Source organism: Oncorhynchus masou, chromosome 27 (genome assembly GCF_036934945.1).
Source record: "Oncorhynchus masou masou isolate Uvic2021 chromosome 27, UVic_Omas_1.1, whole genome shotgun sequence".
Lineage (NCBI taxonomy): Eukaryota > Metazoa > Chordata > Actinopteri > Salmoniformes > Salmonidae > Oncorhynchus > Oncorhynchus masou.
In genome coordinates this window covers 32363517-32386944 of record NC_088238.1, presented here as the reverse complement: position 1 = coordinate 32386944, position 23428 = coordinate 32363517, and the positions used below count along the sequence as shown (strand labels likewise).

General features: G+C 42.8%; 1 pseudogene; it reads left to right on the top strand.

The window, feature by feature from the left end:
- The first annotated feature begins 1638 nt into the window (after positions 1 to 1638).
- Positions 1639 to 10447, top strand: LOC135515439 (interferon-related developmental regulator 1-like; annotated as a pseudogene).
- Positions 10448 to 23428: the final 12981 nt, after the last annotated feature.

Here is a 23428-nt window from a genome sequence, read left to right as displayed (position 1 = left end):
GACAGTGTTTCCTATCGTCAGTGCAGTGGGCAACTGGGAGGAGGTGGTCTTATTCTCCATAGACTTTAAGGTGTCCCAAAACTTTTTGGAATTAGTGCTACAGGATACAAATTTCAGTTTGAAAAAGCTAGCCTTTGCTTCCCTAACTGACTGAGTATATTGGTTCCTGACTTCCTTGAAAAGTTGCATATCGCGGGGGCTATTCGATGCTAATGCAGAATGCCACAGGATGTTTTTGTGCTGGTCAAGGGCAGTCAAGTCTGGGGTGAACCAAGGGCTATATCTGTTCTTTGTTCTACATTTTTTGAATGGGGCATGCTTATTTTAGATGGTGAGGAAAGCACTTTTAAAGAGCAACCAGGCATCCTCTACTGATGGGAGGAGGTCAATATCCTTCCAGGATGCCCGGGCCAGGTCGATTAGAAAGGCCTGCTTGCTGAAGTGTTTTAGTGAGCATTTGACAATGACGAGGGGTGGTCGTTTAACCGTGGACCCATTACGCACGCAGGCAATGAGGCATCGCTGAGATCCTGGTTGAAGACAGTGAGGTGTATTTAGAGGGCAGGTTGGTCAGGATGATATCTAAGAGGGTGCACATGGTTGCGGATGTAGGGTTGTACCTGGTAGGTTCCTCATTTGTGTGAGATTGAGGGCATCTAGCTTAGATTGTAGGATGGCCGGGGTGTTAAGCATGTCCCAGTTTAGGTCACCTAACAGTACGAACTCTGAAAATAGATGGGGGACAATCAATTCACATATGATGTCCAGGGCACAGCTAGGGGCTGAGGAGGTCTATAACAAGTGGCAACTGTGAGAGACTTGTTTCTGGAAGGGTGTTTTTTTTTTAAAGTAGATGCTAAGTGATGAAAGAAATAAAAGCTGAAATAAATACATCTCTCTACTCTTATTCTGACATTTCACATTCTTAAAATAAAGTGGTGATCCTAACTAACCTAAGACAAGGCATTTTTACTAGGATTAAATGTCAGGAATTGTGAAAAACTGAGTTTAAAGGTATTTGGCTAAGGTGTATGCAAACTTCCGACTTCAACTGTATATGCACGGGACAAGACAAAACAGACGTCCGACTGCTACGTCATCTTGGAAACATGGTTACCATGTGTTTGATTCCATTGGCTCTGTTCCAGACATTATTATTAGCCATCCTCCCATCAGCAGCCTCCACTTCTTTATATAAATCATTGTCCACCCATTCAGAAGACCTCACCACTGTGTATTTTAGGCCAGGGATACAGCAGGGTTAGTGCTATCTGGCATCCTTGGGACATCCCTACCCTAAACCCTATTTAATGTTTTACCATTATTCATCATAAACCCTAACCTCAACTATTACAACCTTAGTAACCATTTTCAACTTCGATATGTTGACGTCAGAATTGGATGTCCAAAGGATTCCCGAAGAGCAACGACCGATACACCAGGGCTTTTGTGGACAGGGTAGCAGCACTCTCGTGTGGCTGTCAAAGAACATGACCACAGAGAACATGACCCACAGACAGCAAAGAGATGCCAATCACAATGCGTCATACACTTATGTAACATGATTGGTCGTTGGTTTAGGGGTAAACCCATGTTTGATCATGTGACGTTGGTCGTATAAATTCTTAGAACCTCGCGACATTAACACAGCCCTATTTTTTTTTTTCTCCGAGGAAAAATGTATCTTCTTCGCCTACAGTCTTTCTCCAGGATCGCTTTTAATTCCTTTCTCTCTGCCGTGCCACGGAATAATTGTCAGTTTATGATACAGTTTAATAAAAACTGGTCGTGTGTCGGCTGATTTATTTTAGCTCATATTCTCATATTTCTGCACGAAAATGCCAAGGTCCAAGAAGAGGAGTTCCAGGGGTAAGTAAATCGCTACATACCGGGTTGATTTTGGCCTACTCGTGGTTTTGAGTTTTATGCATTGTAGGAGTTGTAGTTATGTGCATTCTTAAAGCGTGTTGAGATAAACGACAAGTAATGTCTGACAGGACTACAAAAGTGGCATCATTGCCTATGTTGACATCAGGCCAAGAGCTTTTAGACATAACTCTCGCTTTCTCTTACAATAATTGTAATTAACCATGATCAATATCATATTGTATAAGTATTGTGAAGTCGAATAGTTATTTATGCGGGTTGGTCATGCTGTCAACAAGGCAGCATGGTGGATCATCCAGAAACGTACAACATGCTTTTACATAAAATACGTTTGAATTTAACCAGCTTTCATTCGAAGGCAGATATCAAAAGCATTCACCTTTGCATGCTAGAACACCGAATACTACTCATTACTGCACGCGCCTAGCTAACTTTTGTTTTGAGACGACTTCGCCGTGGACTTTGAACGGAGCACCTGGCTCAAAACGAATGCTATTAACTTTCACCCGGTGTAAAACACACCTGACCGGGACAGATTCATCCAAGCCCCTCATGGTTATGTAACACTCGCTGGATTAGCTAGCTAACCAGTTATTCACATTACAACAAGCTTGCTACATAGCTGGCACATGTTATAGGGCCAGCATTGATATAAATCAAGATCATGTTAGTCGACTTTTTTCCTCCAGAATTGTCTGTTCAGTGCTATGGTCTGAGAAGGAAGCAATGGATTGCCACGTGAACATGGTCACTTTTACACATGTGTAGAGCAGACCGTGTGGCCCTTCCTCTTAGATGGGAACAGACTTAACATAATAAGCTGCACCAGCTGGGTTTAGATTCTGTCACTGCCTGGCCAGCTACCCACTTAAGGGGCTTTAGGGAGCCCTTGACCTCGAGGGAGAAAATATCAAGTGCATATCCCATAAGAGTAGCTATATGGCTTTTGTTCTGTCAAATAATTGCATTTAAAGTTCTACATTGTGCTTGCATGGATGTGTACTGGTTAAACCCCCAGAGTAGAATGCACACATTGTACCATGACTATGTATGATATTTTTTTGGGGGGGTGGGTCATTGTTTTAGGGGGGCCTCATGGAGCTGTGCAACCTTTCAGCGATGAGGATGCCTCCATCGAGACCCTCAGCCACTGCAGCAGCTTCAGTGATGCCATGAGTGTGGCAGACGAAGGTATGTGATCGTGTGCACACGCTTGCCTGTGTCCCATTCATAGAGCAACAAAGGGCAAGTAAAAACACAATTGACCTGTGAAGTTGTGATAAATGTTATACAGCCTTTTTATGTTTCTATCTTAAATGGTTCAAAGAATACAAACTACTAGGGGAATAGCATAGTACAATTCTGTATTTCTCATGGTGTATTGTATTCATCTTCCTATGTGTAGGAGGGGAAGCAGGTGAGGAGACAGCCCAGGAGGATTTACAGTACAAGCTGAATGTTTTCATTGACAGCACTGTGGATAAGAGGTAAGTCTAAACCACTGTGGGGAAACTGATCTACCTGCTATTTCTGTTAGTTGTATCGCTTTCAGAAGATGTGGAACCAGATCACATGGGCCTAGAACTGGATCGACAGAACCTGAGATGTTAACTAATGCACACAATGCAACAAGACGTCAACCCTTCCATTCATACGATTGCTGCTGAAAACTGAATTGTGTAGATGTTACATAAGCTTCTGCAAACACTAGGCCTACATCTTTTACTGTTCTACCTCATTGACAGTGCCAAGACCAGACAAGGAGCTCTGGATGGGCTGAAGGCTGCCATGGCAACTAGGATCCTGTACGAGTTCATTTCAGACAGGAGGATTACCACCGACAGCATTGAGCTCTGTCTCAAAGGTTAGCTACTACCGGCTTTCAGTCTTTTACCAAGTCATGTGTTATATTCACTGAATACCAATACAGCAACATTGTAGTATTGAGTTTTCAGCAGTTACTATAACCCCCTTAAAGTTACAGATAATGGTAGTTGACTCAAGCCACTCATATGTCATATCTTTAATCTGAGCCTAGAATAGTCTTTGTCCTCAGGCCTGGAGGGAAGGCAAAGTCATTCCTGTATCAGCCTAAGAGCAGCAAATTTAAAAGCAAACCTTGATATCAGCTTGCATTAGCTCTGGAGGTTTTTCTTTTTTGCATCTTTGAAATAGACAAATTGTTAGATTTAAAAAAAAGATGGCAAATTGGTCAATTTATACATTTGAGTACATAACTATAGAGATCATACAAAAAATGCTATGGTAATAAAAAAATATGTTTACGAACTCCCAGGAATGAAATGGATGGATCATTAGCTTCCCTACAGAAAAGATACTAGCCGTAACACATCTAGATGGCGGGGTGGGTGTGGCGCCAGAGACTGCAGTGGGGTCAAACTGTAGAACCCAGTTCCTACATTTGAATATTAAAAATAGATTTTATCAAACAAAACTACGCTACATTTTATCTCTGGGATCCCCAGGATGACAAATCAGAGCAAGATTACTGAATGTAAGTACATTATTTACCTTCAGAGGTGAATGTATCAAACCAAGTTCTGTGATAAGTGTTTTGTTGTGCACTATCCTCAAACAATGGCATGGTATTTCTTCACTAATGGCTACTGTAAATTGGACACAGATTAAATTATTGTTAATTTAACTGCATTCTGCCCATATAAGACATGTCTATGTCCCGGAAAGTTGTCCGTTTCCAACGTCATTCTTGGCACCTAATTGCATATTGAGCAACAACTGACCCGGTTTAGGGACACCGCATGCCAGTCTCTTGGCTACGATTTGAGGAAAGACTGACTTGGTCACATGTCTTTAAAAAAACCATGTGTTTGAAATTCCAAATTATTTGCGTAGTCAACTTAAACTCACACTTAACCCACCAGACATGCCACCAAGGGTCTTTTCAGTCCCCAGGTCCAGAACAAATTCAAGGTAATGTACAGTATTATACAGAGCCATGAGTGCATGGAACTCCCATCTTATATTGTGCAAGTGAACAGCAAACCTGGCTTCAAGAAACAAATACAATGCCTCTCCCCCATGTGACCTACTTTTGTATGTATGTGGAACTGATCGATGAGCTCACACTACATGTTAATGTATGTCAAATCTTTTGTCTGTAATGTATTTTTGTCAGACCCCAGTAAGACTAGCTGTTGCTAATGGGGATCCTAATAAATCAAATCCCACTCCCAGGTAAAGGACAGGAGCAGTGTGCAGCAGCCTCCCTGGCCTGTCTGCTGTGTATTCAGCTGGACTCAGGCGTTGAGAGCGAGGAGATGTTCAAGACCCTCAAACCCATTTTCAAGAACATTCTGTTGGATGGAGCGGCCAACATTCAAACCAGACAAGCGGTGAGTATCTGCCCGGAACCCATCATTTAAAATAAGTTTGGTTTGCTAGAAGTGGCCTTTATTGTTCTACTGAAAGCCTTTTCTTTCTTTTATAGTGCGCAACAAGTTTGGGCCTGTGCACTCTCGTGGTGGAAGATGACATCCTGGTATGTGGCTGTATTTGATGTTCCAATGTGATATTCTCTATGCTTGTGTGTGTGTGTTGAAATGTGTTGCTTTGCTGAAAAATGTGGCATTCTGTTCAGCATTTGGCACTAGCTACAGAAACCAAGACTACTCTCCAAATGTCTGCATAGTCCAATCTCACCCTGGTTAAACATAAATGACTAACTCCTTTCTCTCTGGGTCTCCAGGATGTGTATGTCACCATGGAGAGCTTTGAGAGTTTGTTCATGCCTTCCTATGTGAAGGAGGATGGGAGTCGCCCCTCTCTCAACCCCCAGACCACCCTGCTGCACACCAATGCTCTCCTCTCCTGGGCCCTGCTGCTCACAATCTGCACAGGCAGTCAGGTCAAAGCAGTCACATGCAAGTATGTACTCGCACAAGTGCTTAACTTGAACCTCGAAGTCTCTCTGGGACATGACTTTCAGTCCGTTTCAGCCTATAGGTCATTGGCTGCATCTGATCAAAACAATATAGTGAAAATTTCACTATTCTAATAGCATCATGAGTTTGTCGGATATCCGGACATTCTAAATAATCTACAGTACTAGTCAAACGTTTGGACCCACCTACTCTTAAGTTTTTTATTATTTGTATTTTTTATTATCTTCAGCATTGTAGCATAATAGTGAAGACATATCGAATCATGTGTTAAATCTAAATGTATTTTAGATTCTTTAAAGTAGCCACCTGTTGCCTTGTTGACAGCTTTGCACACTCTTGGCATTCTCTCAACCAGCTTCACCTGGAATGCTTTTCCAACAGTCTTGAAGAAGATCCTACATGTGCTGAGCACTTGTTTGCTGCTTTTCCTTCAGTCTGCAGTCCAAGTCATCCCAAATTATCTCAATTGGGTTGGGGACCTGGCTTCTACAATCACCGGACATCTGATGCAGCACTCATCACCCTCCTTCTTGGTCAAATGGCCCTTCCTGGTGGTGTGTTGGGTCATTGTCCTGTTGAAAAACAAATGATAGTCCCACTAAGTGCAAACCAGATGGGATGGCGTATTACTGCAGAATGCTGTGGTAGCCATGCTGGTTTAGTGTGCCTTGAATTCTAAATTAATCACCGACAGTGTCACCAGCAAAGCACCCCCACACATCACACCTCCAAGTTTCACGATGGGAACCATACATGCAGAGATCATCCATTCACCTACTCTGCATCTCACAAAGGCATGGTGGTTAGAACCACAAATCTAAAATTTGGACTCATCAGAACAAAGGACAGATTTCATGTTTCTTGGCCCAAGGAAGTCTCTTTTTCTTATTGGTGTCCTTTAGTAGTGGTTTCTCTGTAGCAATTTGACCACAAAGGCCTGATTCACGCAGTCTCCTCTGAACAGTTGCAATGCAACAGTCTGCAATTTCTGAGGCTGGTAACTAATGAACTTTTCCTCTGAAGCAGAGTTAACTCTGAGTCTTCCTTTCCTGTGGCGGACCTCATGAGAGCCAGTTTGATAACGATTGATGGTTTTTGCAACCTGCACTTGATGAAACTTAGTTTTTCTGAAATGTTTCGTTTTCACTTGACCTTTGTTTGGATGGACTGTCGTTTCTCTTTGCTTATTTGAGCGTTCTTGCGATAATATGGACTTGGTCATTTACCAAATAGGGCGGTCTTCTGTATACCACCCCTACTTTGTCACAACACAACTGATTGGCTCAAATGCATTTAGAAGGAAAGAAACATGTAGTAACCAAAAAGAGTGTTCAATCAAAATATATTCTAGATTCTTCAAAGTAGCCACCTGTTAATTCAAATGCATTCCAAGTGACAACCTCATGACACTGGTTGAGAGACTGTCAAGTGTGCAAAGGGTGGCTACTTTGAAGAATCTAGAATATATTTTGATTGAACACCCTCTCTTTTTGGTTACTACATGTTTCCATGTAGTAACCACAAGGGCACACATACACACGTAGTCTACTGAAGAAACACTATTCCTCCAGCGCCTATAGCCGACTTAAAAACAACACAGACCCTTAACTCACATCACTCGCTTTTAGAACATGTCCATCAAAAGTAAAGGGCTCTCTGTGCATCTGTTTGTAGCATGTCATTTTATCTTTGTTCAAAGAAAATGTCTTCTATTTACCTACAATGTAAAAGAAAATGGGAGGCTGCAGCTGCGGAGGTGCCGGTTAGGTTGGAGCAAGCAGATGTCTGCAGAGATGAGGACGCTACAGCCAAGACTAGCTAACTTGTAGCAGTCGCAATGTTATTTATTCCATTTCGCCTTGCCTCAGCCTGTCTTGCATGGAGTAGCCTTGAGAAGCTAGCTAGTTGAGGCAACATTTTGCGGTTTCTCCCCAACACCCATTTAGATGAAATGGCCTTCCTGTTAGTTGCGCGTTGTAGCCTACTCCTTCTCATTTCAGTCACTTGTATAATTATTTTACATCATATGCTAAACATTTGGCTGCATTGAATGGCTAACATAAACAACAAGCTATACGTGAAGGCTCCAGTTGTGCTTGTTTTATTGGGGCATTTCATAAAAACTAAATCAATTTTTACCTTTATTTATCTAGGCAAGTCAGTTAAGAACAAATTCTTATTTTCAGAAAGACAGATTTGTACCTTGTGAGCTCGGGATTTGAACTTGCAAACTTTCGGTTACAAGTCCAACGCTCTAACCACTAGGCTACCCTGCCGTCCCAATATCCACATTGAAAAATATGTTTGGATAAAATGTATAATTTGTAGTGTTATGGTATAACCTTGTATGTAACAATGTCACATGGATATTTTAATTTAGACAAAGCCTTTTCAGTTAAAATATACCTACCTATAAATAGTTTTTGCTCAAATGAATATTCACACAAGTATTTGAATGCGGTCTGTTTTGTTTAGCTGTGCACATCCCCACCCTGTACTGAATTTAAAATTGAATTTTGACTGAAATGCAGTGCCAGCATAGCGTGTTAATCTGTAAACACTTCTTTAGTGATGACTGACCTGTGCTCTGATGTGATGTTCTCAGGCGTTTGAATATGATGACTGGGAGCCCCTGTGTGACAAGCTGAACTCTCTGGCCACCGACTGCAACAAACACCGTGCCAAGACTGACAAGAGGAAGTAAAGGTCTGTGTTCAGGGATGTGCTCAAGGCTGTGGAGGTGAGTGGGCATATTATGCAATAGTAGGTCACTGTCTGGGGAATAGAACTTGAATTTCATGTGATGACTCATTGCTGATTCATGGTGTGAGTTATGTGCCTGTGTTGATATAATCTACCCATCTAGTTATCAGTAACGTTTACCCATTTTGTTGTCTTGTGAGAAACCAGAACAGTGTACAGAGTGTGTGTTTTAGGAGAGGGACTTTCAGACTGAGACAATTTGTTTCAGCACTGAGCGTATGACCATTGACAGCTGGGTGAGGAAGAGGACATACGATGCCTTCAGGGAGTTTGTGGGCTCTGGTATGAATTACCACCTACAGGCCAATGAGTTTATTCGTGGTGTGTTTGAACTTGGACCACCCGTGCTGGTTGACACGGCCACACTGAAGTCCATGAAAATCTCCCGCTTCAAAGGGTAATTATCTTTACTAGACTGCATGCTTTTCTTTCTTTGATGGCTAATTTAACGCGACTAATGTTTTGAAAAGGTCACAAGTGTATTTTCTTTCAATGAACCAGTCTCGAGACCCCAGCCAAAAATCATCTTTTCATTGATCAAAATTTGTCCAGCCCTTATATTTAGCCTCCCAATGAAATGTTTTTATTTTCAGGACAACCAGGTCTTACAAGTACATCACAAAACAATTTGACATAAACAGTAGCTCCAACCAGTCTGTAAAGACCTAGCCCCTTCGGGATCCGCCTAGCTCGCCCACCCCTCCGTTAATCACACAGACCAACGGATCTAGGAGAACTAGATGAATCCAAAGGTACAACCCAGCAGTCAGTAGCCGAAACGCACAATATCGAAAATGGTCTAGGAGTTCAAATGGACTCATTGCATTTAATTATTTATCCATTTTACATTTGAAATGTGTTATTGGCATGACATTCGCAAGGATATACTTCCAGTGGAAAAAAAAAAAGAACCGGTCTCTTATTGTGTTCACGTTGCGGTCTTTTCCAGCATCTCTACAACGCAGCTGCATTCAAGGCTCGGACAAAGGCCAGGAACAAGTTCAGAGACGAGGGTTGACGTCGGGGAGTTTTAATGGGTCCGACCTGCTCTTTTTTTTTTATTAACAATCTTGAATATCACTGTTACTATCCTTAATTTATCCAATGGTCAAGTGGTTGGTATTTGTAAATATGAGTAATCATGTCTCAAGTGATGCCTTAATTCCCCATATGAACTTGCCAGTGCACCAATTTTAGCCAGTGTCTATGTAGGGAATAAAGTGTCATGTGAGATTGTTGCTCTGTTTTTGTTTGTGGTCCATTTAACATTAGTGCATTTTCAAATAATACATCAATTGGTTAACATTTCCTATGGACCTCCTGAATCCTGACATATTTTGTTATACACTGTGTATACCGAACATTAGCAACCCCTTGCTAATATTGAGTCACCCCCTTGCCCTCAGAGCCTCAATTTGTCAGAGCATGGACTATAAGGTGTCGGGTGTTCCACAGGGATGCTGGCTCATGTTGACTCCAATGCTTACCACAGTTGTCAAGTTGGTTGGTGGCCCATTCCTGATACACTTGGGGGGGAAATGGTGTGTAAAACCCAGCAGTGTTGCATTTCTTGACACAAACCGGCGTGCCTGGCACCACCTGCCATACCCTGTTCAAAGGCATTTAAATATGTCTTGCCTGTTCGTCCTCTGAATGGCACACATACACAATCTCAAGGCTTACAAATAATTCTTTAACCCCTCTCCTTCATCTACACTGATTTGAAGTAGATTTAACAAGTGCCATCAATAAGGTATCATTGCTTTCACCTGGTCAGTCTGTCATGTAAAGATTGTTAATGTTTTGTACACTCACTGTATTTTAGTAGGTCTATTGGGGAAGTGAGAAACTCAAATAAATACTTATGGACCAGTCTCAATGTGCATTTCTTGCTCTTCAGTACTTATCGCCAGGTCAATCATTGTTTATGGCCAGCCTTCAGACCAGTCAGAGGATAACTAGCATATTGAGCTGAAGTATGTCATTATGTAATCTCTCAGATGCGCACAAAATGAATAGAATAGCAGAGTCAACCAAATGGATTTCTGGTCAATTTAACCTAGTCTCAGCTTTTCCTGGAAGCTGATTTCACATTTGAGGAAGAGGAACTGCTTTACAGTTGCTTTGGAAATGTATAGTTGTCAATGTGTCCCTCTAAACCTGTTTTTTTTCAGAGACTGTTGCAGTTTGTGCATATGGCTGTAAAATGGGTCCTCCAGAGAGATGTGCTTGTGCAAGCTGAGTGAGGAAAGGACAGGGGAAGAAGATATTAGCATTCCAGTACTTGATGTTCTTTCCCACAAGTATGCCTGTTATTTTCGTAGAACACCTAACGCTACACTGCCGCACAGCAGAAATGCATGATTCGGTAACTAGTCAAACAACCAAGAACGTCCCTACTTCTCTGGAGTTTGGGCCCCAAATACCTGCTTTCGAATAAAAAATATGAGTTATGGAGTCCTTAATTAAAACCATAAAGTGATCACCCGCCTTTGTTTTGGTATTTAAAAAAAAAAAAGATGAGGAATGGGCCACAATATTTGGTTCGGTCATCGTTAGGGTAAGTAGATCGCTGAACTGCTACTGATCGTCTGTAGCGCATCTACAGACGGACTACCAAAATATTGTTACCGAGAAATGTAACCACTCAAATTCAGAGTTAAGGGTGCAAGGACTGACTGACCATGCATGACATCAAACGTATAGTTTTTAACAATTTTTCGAGGCTATAAAGTGTTTGTTTACAAACGGAGTAAGCAATCTTATTTTGGGTTCAACGATAGTTGAACTAAGCTCATGAGGCGTTACGTGTATATATTAATTTATAAGTCCAAAAATTGATGTAGCAACTAAGGATTCTAGTTTTAAGGGATAGATCAACCGAATTGCATAATGACATATTTGCACCAATGCAAGTCAATGGAAGCATTTTGTGCTTCATGTCCAAATCAACCTAAAGTATAAAATCTACTCTGTGACTCAAGTTATTTATTGATTTGGATGGGAAATGTGAACATGCTAACATAGGTACCATATAGTAGTTACTCTACCTGACTAAAAGTATGTGGACACCCAATTGGTCAAACATCTCATTCCAAAATCATGGGCATTAATATGGAGTTGGTCCCCCTTTTGCTACTATAAAAGCCTCCACTCTTCTGGGAAGGCTTTCTACTAGATGTTGGAACATTGCTACAGGAACTTGCTTCCATCCAGCCTCAAGAGCCTTACTGAGGTTGGGCACTGATGTTGGGTGATTAGGCCTGGCTTACAGTCGGTGTTCCAATTCATCCCATGGGTATTCGATGGGTTTGAGGCCAGTCAACTTCTTCCACACCGATCTTTGCAAACCATTTCTGTATGGACCTTGCTTTGTGCATGGGGGCATAGTCATGCTGAAACAGGAAAGGGCTTCCCCAAACTGTTGCCACAAAGTTGGAAGTGCATAATTGTATAGAATGTCATTGTTTCCCATCACTGGAACTAAGGAGCCCCAGACCATTATTCCTCATCCACCAAACTTTACAGCTGGCACTATGCATTCAGGCAGGTAGCGTTCTCCTGGCATCTGCCTAACCCAGATTCGTCCGTCGGACCTCCTGATGGTGAAGCGTGATTCATCACTCCAGAGAACACGTTTCCACTGCTCCAGAGTCCAATGGCGGCGAGCTTTACACCACTCCAGCCGATGCTTGGCAAGCTCCCGACTAACAGTTGTTGTGCTGACTGACGTTGCTTCCAGAAACGGTTTGCAACTCGCTAGTGAGTGTTGCAACTGAGGATAGACGATTTTGACCCGTTTCAGCCCTCGGCGGTCCAGTTCTGTGAGCTTGTGTGGCCTTCCACTTCGCGGCTGAGCTGTTGTTGGTCCTAGATGTTTCTACTTCACATTAACAGCACATACCGTTGATCGGGGTAGCTCTAGCAGGGCAGAAATTTGACAAACTGTCTTAAACGTGGCACCATCCTATGACGGTTCCACGTTGAAAGTCAATGAGCTCTTTACTAAAGCCATTCTACTGCTAATGTTTGGCTATGAAGATTGCATGGCTGTGTGCTCAATTTTATACGCCTGTCAGCTACAGGTGTGGCTGAAATAGCCGAATCCACTAATTTGATGAGGTGTCCACATGCTTTTATATACACTGCTCAAAAAAATAAAGGGAACACTAAAATAACACATCCTAGATCTGAATGAATTAAATATTCTTATTAAATACTTTTTTCTTTACATAGATGAATGTGCTGACAACAACAATCACACAAAAATTATCAATGGAAATCAAATTTATCAACCCATGGAGGTCTGGATTTGGAGTCACTCAAAATTAAAGTGGAAAACCACACTACAGGCTGATCCAACTTTGATGTAATGTCCTTAAAACAAGACAAAATGAGGCTCAGTAGTGTGTGTGGCCTGTATGACCTCCCTACAACGCCTGGGCATGCTCCTGATGAGGTGGCGGATGGTCTCCTGAGGGATTTACTCCCAGACCTGGACTAAAGCATCTGCCAACTCCTGGACAGTCTGTGGTGCAACGTGGCGTTGGTGGATGGAGCGAGACATGATGTCCCAGATGTGCTCAATTGGACTCAGGTCTGGGGAACGGGCGGGCCAGTCCATAGCATCAATGCCTTCCTCTTGCAGGAACTGCTGACACTCCAGCCACATGAGGTTGAGCATTGTCTTGCATTAGGAGGAACCCAGGGCCAACCGCACCAGCATATGGTCTCACAAGGGGTCTGAGGATCTCATCTCGGTACCTAATGGCAGCCCTCATACCACCCTCATGGAGTCTGTTTCTGACTGTTTGAGCAGACACATGCACATTTGTGGCCTGCTGGAGGTCATTTTGCAGGGCTCTGGCAGTGCTCCTCCTTGCACAAAGGCGGAGGTAGCGGTCCTGCTGCTGGGTTGTTGCCTTCCTACGGCCTCCTCCATGTCTCCTGATATACTGGCCTGTCTCCTGGTAGCGCCTCCATGCTCTGGACACTACGCTGACAGACACAGCAAACCTTCTTGCCACAGCTTGCATTGATGTGCCATCCTGGATGAGCTGCACTACCTGAGCCACTTGTGTGGGTTGTAGACTCCGTCTAATGCTACCACTAGAGTGAAAGCACCGCCAGCATTCAAAAGTGACCAAAACATCAGCCAGGAACTGAGAAGTGGTCTTTGGTCACCACCTGCAGAACCACTCCTTTATTGGGGGTGTCTTGCTAATTTCCTATAATTTCCACCTGTTGTCTATTCCATTTGCACAACAGCATGTGAAATGTATTGTAAATCAGTGTTGCTTCCTAAGTGGACAGTTTGATTTCACAGAAGTGTGATTGACTTGGAGTTACATTGTGTTGTTTAAGTGTTCCCTTTATTTGTTTGAGCAGTGTATATAGTGTACTGTCATACCTATGTCCTACTGTCATACCTTGTCCATAGACTGCTTATAGGGTAAGGAAATCAATATGTACTGTAAATTTGAATAAACTATCCCTTTAGTCTACCAAAGCTTTGAACTTTAGGCTATGAGAACAGTATTGCTTAACACCAAGTCAGGAACAAATAGACAGATGCATCTTTCATGCCTTGGGTTTCTACTTACATTGGGAACGGGAGTGTCTCTATCTAAAGTTCTGGTGGGTAGTAGTGGGCCTATTTGGAAACCTGATCCTCTGCTCTGTCTCTCTCGGGCCAAATTGAGTCGGGATAAATGGATCGTCATGCAAAGGAGGACACAAACAAACACACACACACACACAATGTTGTGATATTAACACTGTATCCGCCTGGGTTGTTGAGGTAACAACCACACAAGTTTATTGTGATCCAGCTTGGAAATCCTTTATCTTTCGGGCTTCATTTTTCTCCTACAGACTGGTAAGTACAGTGATCGAAAAACAATGACTTACTGCCAGAACTTTTGAGCAAGGCAGGCAATAGATAACTCACTCCACAGTCTATTATCATGCTATATAATGTATGTATAATAATGATAGGGGAATTGGATAAATCACATACGGTTCTTGGACCAGACTACTGTACATGTCACTTTATAAGGCACTTTGAACCAGAGACCGATAGACCTATCAGTGTTAATCGAGGTGAAGGCTGTGTGCTAAAATGGACATGGACTGACCCTTTAATGTGTGATGTCAGACCCTTCCTGGCTATGGCAAATGGCATTCTCTAAATCCCCCTGAGCTGTCATTTATTAGGGAGCCATTGGAAAAGGCAAGGGCACAGCTGTCTGTCTGTCAGACGAATTGGGAGTGACGGAGGGATATAGGGGATGGCAGTGCCAGACTATAAACCCGGATGGACCTGCTGTGGGTTGGATGGACCTGCTGTGGGTCATGTCCCACATGCCTCCCCAGGGGGTTCATGTCCAGCCCTGGACCCATTTTTCAGGGGCCACTGGGTTACCCATTACTAAAGCCAGGCTATTTGACTGACTTCATCAACAGACTATTAGCCTCTTATTTTGGACTATTTTTGGATTCAACTCATTTTGAAGTCCATTTGTTTTGAAAGTATCTTGTTTATTGATGGGGCTTGGTCTAAGGCACTGCATCTCAGTGCATGCGGTGTCACTACAGACACCCTGGTTCGATTCTAGGCTGTATCACAACCGTCTGTAATTGGGAGTCCCATAAGGCGGCGCACAATTGGCCCAGCATTGTCCGGGTTTGGCCGATGTAGGTCGTCATTGTAAATAAGAATTTGTTCTTAACTAACTTGCCTAGTTAAATAAAGGTTAAATTCAGGCATGGAATTGGCGCTCTCTGGTTAAGTTTGTGATAACACTCCATTGACAGAGTCTTTCCTGTCTTCAAGTTGTTCCTAACATCAGAGACAATGACAGATATGTCTATTTATTTATTTATTTTATTTCACCTTTATTTAACCAGGTAGGCTAGTTGAGAACAAGTTCTCATTTACAACTGCGACCTGGCCAAGATAAAGCATAGCAGTGTGAACAGACAACAACACAAAGTTCCACATGGAGTAAACAATAAACAAGTCAATAACAGTACACAGTAGAAAAAATAAAAAAATAGTCTATATATATTGTGTGCAAAAGGCATGAGGAGGTCGGCGAATAATTACAATTTGGCAGATTAACATTGGAGTGATAAATGATCAAATGGTCATGTGCAGGTAGAGATACTGGTGTGCAAAAGAGCAGAAAAGTAAATAAATAAAAACAGTATGGGGATGAGGTAGGTAAATTGGGTGGGCTATTTACCGATGGACTATGTATAGCTGCAGCGATTGGTTAGCTGCTCAGATAGCAGATGTTTAAAGTTGGCGAGGGAGATAAGAGTCTCCAACTTCAGCGATTTTTGCAATTTGTTCCAGTCACAGGCAGCAGAGAACTGGAAGGAAAGGCGGACAAATACCTGAAATGCTTCGAACGAAGTACACGGCAGAATCACTGAACGACCTACACAAGATGAATGTGTGCGCCGACCCCAAGTACCTGCTGAAACTCACAGGTTGGTGTCTGTTTAGTAGTGACTTGTCTTATTCATTCCCACATCATATGCATGCAGACTAGGTCAGTCAGTCCACAGCCACTATTCTCTCGAGGCTGTGTGGATTCTTACAATACATGAGCTCTTTATCTGTCTATGGGTTATTCAGTCTGAGATACAAAGAAGAAGCTTAGGAATGTTCCTCGGCTGGTACAAATTCCGACTATTGAATGCATTCTCTGTCCTCACTTTTGTCTAGACTCAATGGCTGGCCTTGTTTCACTGAATGACTTAGCACTTTTTCTTCACTAAACCTCTCTAGGATTACCAATATGAGCTTTCCATGGTGAAGGAGAATATTGTCTAGACCTTTTGTGAGCTTGAAGGTCTGAACAGCATGGAATAGCTGATAGTGATGAGTAGTTATCCTCCAGTCTCCAATCATGTTAGAGTTATAATGAACTTTAAACTGTCTCCATTGCATGTTAATAGCATGCAATGCACTGGCATTGCATATGTGCGTAGGTACTATACAGTATGTTTGATGTGTTTAGTGCAAACTATTAGTGAAAGTGGGGAGGTGCAAAGCTGTGAGCGAGTCATTACCACGGCTGGTTAGTCCCCCCAGGGTGTTAGAGGCATCCAGCCTATTGAAGCCTATAATCAGGTGCGACAATGTCGGCGCACGCACGCCACACACACTTCCACATGGATGCTAACCACTTTCATGCACAGCAGCTACCCCCCCCCATCATCATCCCTCCAACCCTGTATACAGTTGGCCCCAGAGCCAGCCAGCCAGCTCTGCTGCCTATCACAATAAATAAAAAAACTGCCGCAGAACGCCTCACTGACAAAATGGCAGCTCCCACTGATGGATGTGAACACACTGGAAGATGCATGGATTGCTTTCACAATGTCCAGGTGACTGCTAGCATCTACAGTATATCTAATCTGAACCTCTCCATGGTGGCGTATGTCGAGTGCCTTTAAATCAGATGCAGCAAACTAGTCTCTAGAGGTACTGTAAGAGTGAGAGAAAAAAAACAGACTTGAGCTGAGTGCTGGCTGGCTGCAGTGGTGGCACGGTTGTCCATGTCCCTAGGGAGACTGGGAGAGCGGCCACCTGTTAGTGTGCCACCTCCGCTGGGGTATAATTAGCCAGCTCTGGCCTTGAGGCTCTCTGCCTTAGTGACAAGGCACAAAGGAAGTGTGGGGCTGTGGTTGTGTCAGAGAAACATTCACTGAGAGGTGAAGGTACACATATAGCCTCACAGTGAAGTGTTTTACTCACCTTGTTTCAAGACGGTGGATATCAATCATCTTTTACAGAAGGAAATATGATGGAAGGATGAAATTATGCATTGAGACTGAGCATGCACCAATACGGTGAAGGAATGAAGGAAGAGATGATCATTTCCTGAATATTCTGCCCGCTCTATCTTTCCTCATCAACAAGAATCCAGATAGATACAGATACATATATATATATGCAAAATGTACTGTATATGTTGTAGGCACTCAGATACTCATGTATGTACATGCATGTTGTATGTACTCTGATTATTAATGTGTGCATATCGATAATCCCCCATGGTGTGAAATGTATTTATTTTTGATCAAAGACAGAGATCTGACAGAATCCAGGAAATAAAATGTCCCTCGCATGGTTTGCCTGGAATCAGTTATAACAGATTGTGTTATAAATTCTCCAGTCATGATGGTCCAGTATATGACTGGATCTTCTTTATAATGTCATGGTTTATTTTCTATGGTAGTGTGATTGGTCTTTAAGTGTTCTGGATAGATATAGGAGTAGGTTGTCCTCTCTTCTGGTTGGTTTCAGAACAGCTAATGAGCTCTCAGACCACACCCACTCCTGGAGAAAGAAGAGGGAAGAATGCCAACAGCACTGACCTGTGTGGGGATGCCATTGGTATGGTTTGTTTACAAAGCAAGTTAGGATAACTAACATGGGACGTTAGGATAATTAATGTGGCAGGTTAGGTGAATTAACGTAGCAGGTTAGGAGAATGAGGTTATGCTCATGGAAAGGGTTAGGGTTAGCTTCAATGCTACAGTTGTCAACCACTGTTGTCCCCGACATGACCACTAGATAGAGCTGTAGGCCAACTCCATCTAGCCACAACGTAAACAAACCATCTGTTACGACAAATTTTTTTTTTTTTTTTTTATTTAACCTTTATTTAACCAGGCAAGTCAGTTAAGAACAAATTCTTATTTTCAATGACGGCCTGGGAACAGTGGGTTAACTGCCTGTTCAGGGGCAGAACGACAGATTTGTACCTTGTCAGCTCGGGGGTTTGAACTCGCAACCTTCCGGTTACTAGTCCAACGCTCTAACCACTAGGCTACCCTGCTGCCCCATCAGTGTCATAACACTGGCCTGCAGCAGGTAAGGGTGGCAAAAGTATACACATCTATTCAGGGGTGTCATGCACCCATTATTGTAGAGGGGGCGCGAAGTATGAGGATGGAGTTTGCCGAATTTAGCATTTTTCAAACACCTGAAACCGCTTTTTCTTGCAATCTAGAGCCGTAATCATTATGCCTAATTATATGTTTAAAAAAAGATGTCTACGACACCTCTGAATCCATTCCTACTAATTTACCAGGGATCAATCAAAGTACTATCAATAGACATAGATAAGGCTCCCTGGCATGCAAAATATGTTCTAGAAGAGCCAGAGGCAGTGTCTCCATCTACCTCTACAAACAAAACATGATGCTCGACGATAACCCTCGAAGAAGAGGTTCAAGTATTTATACATCTCCCAGGCTGCCTGGGTGGCGTGACGCAGCTGGTGAATGGACACAGTACTGTCGGTATCGAAGAGGAGCGCATTAAGACACTACACACCAGTGAGGAAGAGGAGGGCACTAAAACATCACAGACTCACCCTCGACCCAGACTGTTCCTCATCCTCTTCATCCTTCTGACTTTGGCTCTGCTTCCTTCTAATCCTGTTGCTGTCTGCCTACGCTGTCTATCTCATGGGTAACCTAGCAATATCCTACATGCATCATTTCAAATGCTAGAGGCCTACATCACTCAAGAAACCCAATCCTACCTGCTTTATGCTAGGCAAATATTGTACAAAACATATTTATACCCCTATTCATTCATTTTAAGCAATCATTCAATCATCTCTATCTTTCTATGTTGTGTCCTCAATTGTGACAACATCTTGGATGGGTGAGTTACCTGGGGGAGATTTATCTGGGGGAGACTCTCCTTCAACAGTACCTGGACCTCAGCCAGAGCCGCTGCTCATAGTGAGGTACCCCTTCCTTTCAGTCTTCCTCTCTCAACACTCACAGGAGAGCGTGGCTCATAATCCACTTTACACAAGCAGAACGCATGTTGAAACGGCATGCTTGCCAAAGAGAGAGAGAGGGTCGTCACTCATCGTCAGCCTCATAAGCAGTTCTTAGAAAGGATTTAGACATAAGCCTTTTGTCTTGGTGCTGTCTGCTGCACTTGATGCAGGGCCTACTTGAACGGAGCACTTATCTCAAAAGAGCCCGTATGGGTTAATGGCACAATTTATTTCTTGATGATATGGCTCTGTGACTGTCCCTCTCCTCTCCCATATCATCCAGGTTCTGTTATTGTAGGTTATGGGAGGAGAGAATGACACTGTGGATTATTTAGAGCATGTTTTAATCAAATAAATGATTCTGAAGGGGTGAAGGGATACTGTACTGTACTGCTGTATAATCTACATTTATAATAGGTGGTATTTGATTGCGTTGTATATTACATTATTTTAAACAGGTTAGAATTGTGTATTAATGTCTTCATCTTTATAATTTTTTAAAAACATTTACATTTTCTAAGAGTGTGTCTGAGTAATGTCAAGCAGACTGTAGTTTTTATTTTTCACCAGCAGGTGGCAGTTATTTACCACTAAACTGAATGGAATGGCAGGTCTTTATGCACTATACTTTACAAATAGAGTGCCTTGGGAATAGCACATTGGTGCTTCTGTCACTTCTGAAACTACTCTACTGTGTTCTTGTTTCTGTAATGTATAGCAAAATATATTGAATTATGAATTCAATATACTTTGCTATAGTAGGGAGCACCCCACTATCCACATCGACCGGACCGCAGTGGGGAAGGTGGAAAGCTTCAAGTTCCTCGAGGTACACATCACTGATAAACTGAAATGTTCCACCCACACAAACAGTGTGGTGAAGAAGGCGCAACAGCAACAATAATCTTTTCTGTCTTGGCACCTGAAGCCATCACAAACTTTTACAGATGTACAATTGAGAGCATCCTGTTGGGCAATATCACCGCCTGGTACGGCAACTGCACCGTCCACAACTGCAGGGCTCTCTGGAGGGTGGTGCGGTCTGCCCATCACCAGGGGCAAACTACCTGCCCTCCAGGACACCTAAGGCACCCAAATGTCACAGGAAGGCCAAAAAGATCATCAAGGACAACAACCACCCAAGCCACTGCCTGTTCACCCCGCTATCATCCAGAAGGGGAGGTCAGTACAGGTGCATCAAAGCTGGGACTGTGAGACTGAAAAACAGCTTCTATCTCAAAGCCATCAGACTGTTAAATAGCCAACACTAGCACATTAGAGGCTGCTGCCCTATATACATAATCTGGAAATCAATGGGCACTTTAATAATTGGAAAACTAGTCACTTTAATAATGTTTACATATTTTGCATTCATCTGATATGTATATACTTCATTCTATTCTACTGTATTTTAGTGTCTGCCGCTCCGGCATTGCTCGTCCAAATATTTATATATTATTAACTCCATTCCTTTACTTTAAATGTGCATGAATTGTTAGATATTACTGCACTGTTGGGGCTAGAAACACAGGCATTTCGCTACACCCGCTACAACCAACCAATAAAATGAGATTGAGCATCATTTGCATTTCTGTAAACATTCAACAGACTCAGATCTACCTCACTGAATTTACGAAAACAATGTTTGTTTGCCATGAGAAAATATATGCATTTTTGTTTTAAATCAGATGATATAATCACTTAACAGACCAATGAAATAGTTTGTTGAATGAATCCGCAAGGTAAAACAGAAACCCGCCAGTCTATGTCACTCTGACGGACACCATAAGGGTGTCCATACATAATGTTTTCTGAACCTTAATCTAGTGGTGCGCATTTTTCATCTTGGGCACAGATGCATTGTAGCTACTACTCTATGTGCGACTTATATGTACACACAGCGGAGCATGTACACGTACGCACACACACTACACTAATTCCACTACCCTCCCCTCTCCCCACTACCCCCCTCTCCCTCCATCCCCCTCTCTCCCATGATGGAGGCCAGTGACACATACAGGCCCCCGTTGAGGCTGACAACTGTTTGTGTGTATCTGCCAGATACAGGAGGCCAGGGTGCATTGGAAGACACCTGTGCGTGAGCAGCACGAGCCAGCTAGCGCTCTGGCAGTGGAGCCAACGCCTCAGCGGGAACCCGACTTGATCTCCTCTAGAAACATTGCCTCGGAGCCCAAAACACAGCCACCCTGACAGAAAGGAAGAGATACACTGCCAATAGTGGAGTTTACTTATATCATGTGCTGAACACCCTTTCATTCCCTTAATATGCTGGTGAGTGACAATATTCTGTACCCTTTCGTAGCCTTTTTACATTGGTTAATAAATTATTATACTTCCTCTTGCCCTGGGTGTCCTTATAGAATGGAGATCTCAGTATCTCAATTGGACTAACCTTGATACATATATGATAAAGGATGTATATAAACCCATATGGAAAAGAATAATCAAAATAAGAATATGTTCTGGCCAATTATATGTCAGTGGTTGTATTTGTATACGTGTTAACGTAAATGCCTTTATGTGGCAAACACAATTGAATAGTGTGTAAGCACTTTGTGACATTTGCTGACGTAAAAAGAGCTTTATCAGGAATCCAGGTAAAACCCAGATGCAGACTGTCGAAGTAACACTGTTTAATGTAACAACAGGGGCAGGCAAAGACAGGTCATGTCAGGCCGGGGTTGAACTGGCAACAAACAGACAGAGAACACAGGTATAAATACACAGGGGATAATAGGGAAGATGGGCGACACCTGGGGGGGAGCACAAGGACAGGTGAAACAGATCAGAGCGTGACAGGCTTTATAAATACATTTGATTTGATTTAAATACATGACTGGTGATTTCCCCACCTTAGAAGGCTTGGTTTACACGTCTCTTGTATGGTTTGTAATGCAACACATGCAACACAAATAGTAATAGTCAGCTATTACAAGAATCTTCTATAAATCTTGTATGTGTCTTCGCTGCAGGTAGAACATAAGAGTCTTGTTCAATTCTTCTTTATGTTTTCCATATGGGATCAGTTTATACTGTAGCTTGTAAAGGTTCATTGTATATTCTGGTCCCAACTGTACAGACCGTAGTGCCATGTCTACTTATAGCTGGACCTTCATTATCAATTCATGAGGTCATCCATTTATCTGTCAATCATGGGATGAAAGTGGTCACCCCTGAATCATGCATTTTATAGAACAAATTAAAGTGTGTGTGTGCGCGCGCCTGTGCCCTAGTGTGTTTTGTCTAACCTGAGTGCATTAAACAGCTGGCTCTCATACAATACCTGAATACAGAGGAGTGGGGCATGTACTGGCTGTCGTATGATTAACACGCACTCCTCCCACACACAGAAGCTTGCCTTTGCCGAGGAGGTTGTTGCCAAGCGGCTCAGAGGGAGAGCGCAAGCTGATTGGCTCCTTCCCATGACGGGAGCGTCCCCCACCAGTCAGACGGTCTTCTCGCTCTTCTAAAACAGGAACCTTTTAACTTGTTTTCCCATCTCCCCCACCAACCACCGGTTCTCTCATTACACTCCCCATCAGCCCACCCTCTTTTAATTAGGTTTGTTTCAAAGGGGCTGTTTTAATATCAGCGCTACAGTACAGTAGCCAAGGTGAGGGAAACTCATTTTCATCTGACAGATCTATCATCGGGATCGTAATCACACAAATGATGAGTGTATCATTATGCCAAGATCACAAAACGGTGTGGATGGAAGTATTGTGCTTTCTGTGAAAGGAGGGATTTTTATAACATTCTGTGATCTTTGCCTGATAAAAGGACGTAAAGGGCAGCTGTGTGAGGCAGAAAATAGATAACTGTGTGTTAACATGAGAGAATCGTAGAACACAGCCGAATCTATGTAGATGTAGAGTAGACAGTACTTCACAGAGCTTCCTTGTCTGTGGCTTCTGGTTGCTGATAACACTGAAGACTGAGATCTATTGGCTGGTGTGTGTGTGTGTATGTGAGCGTGCATGCATGCGAGTGTGTGGCTGGTCTGCGTGAGTGTGCGTG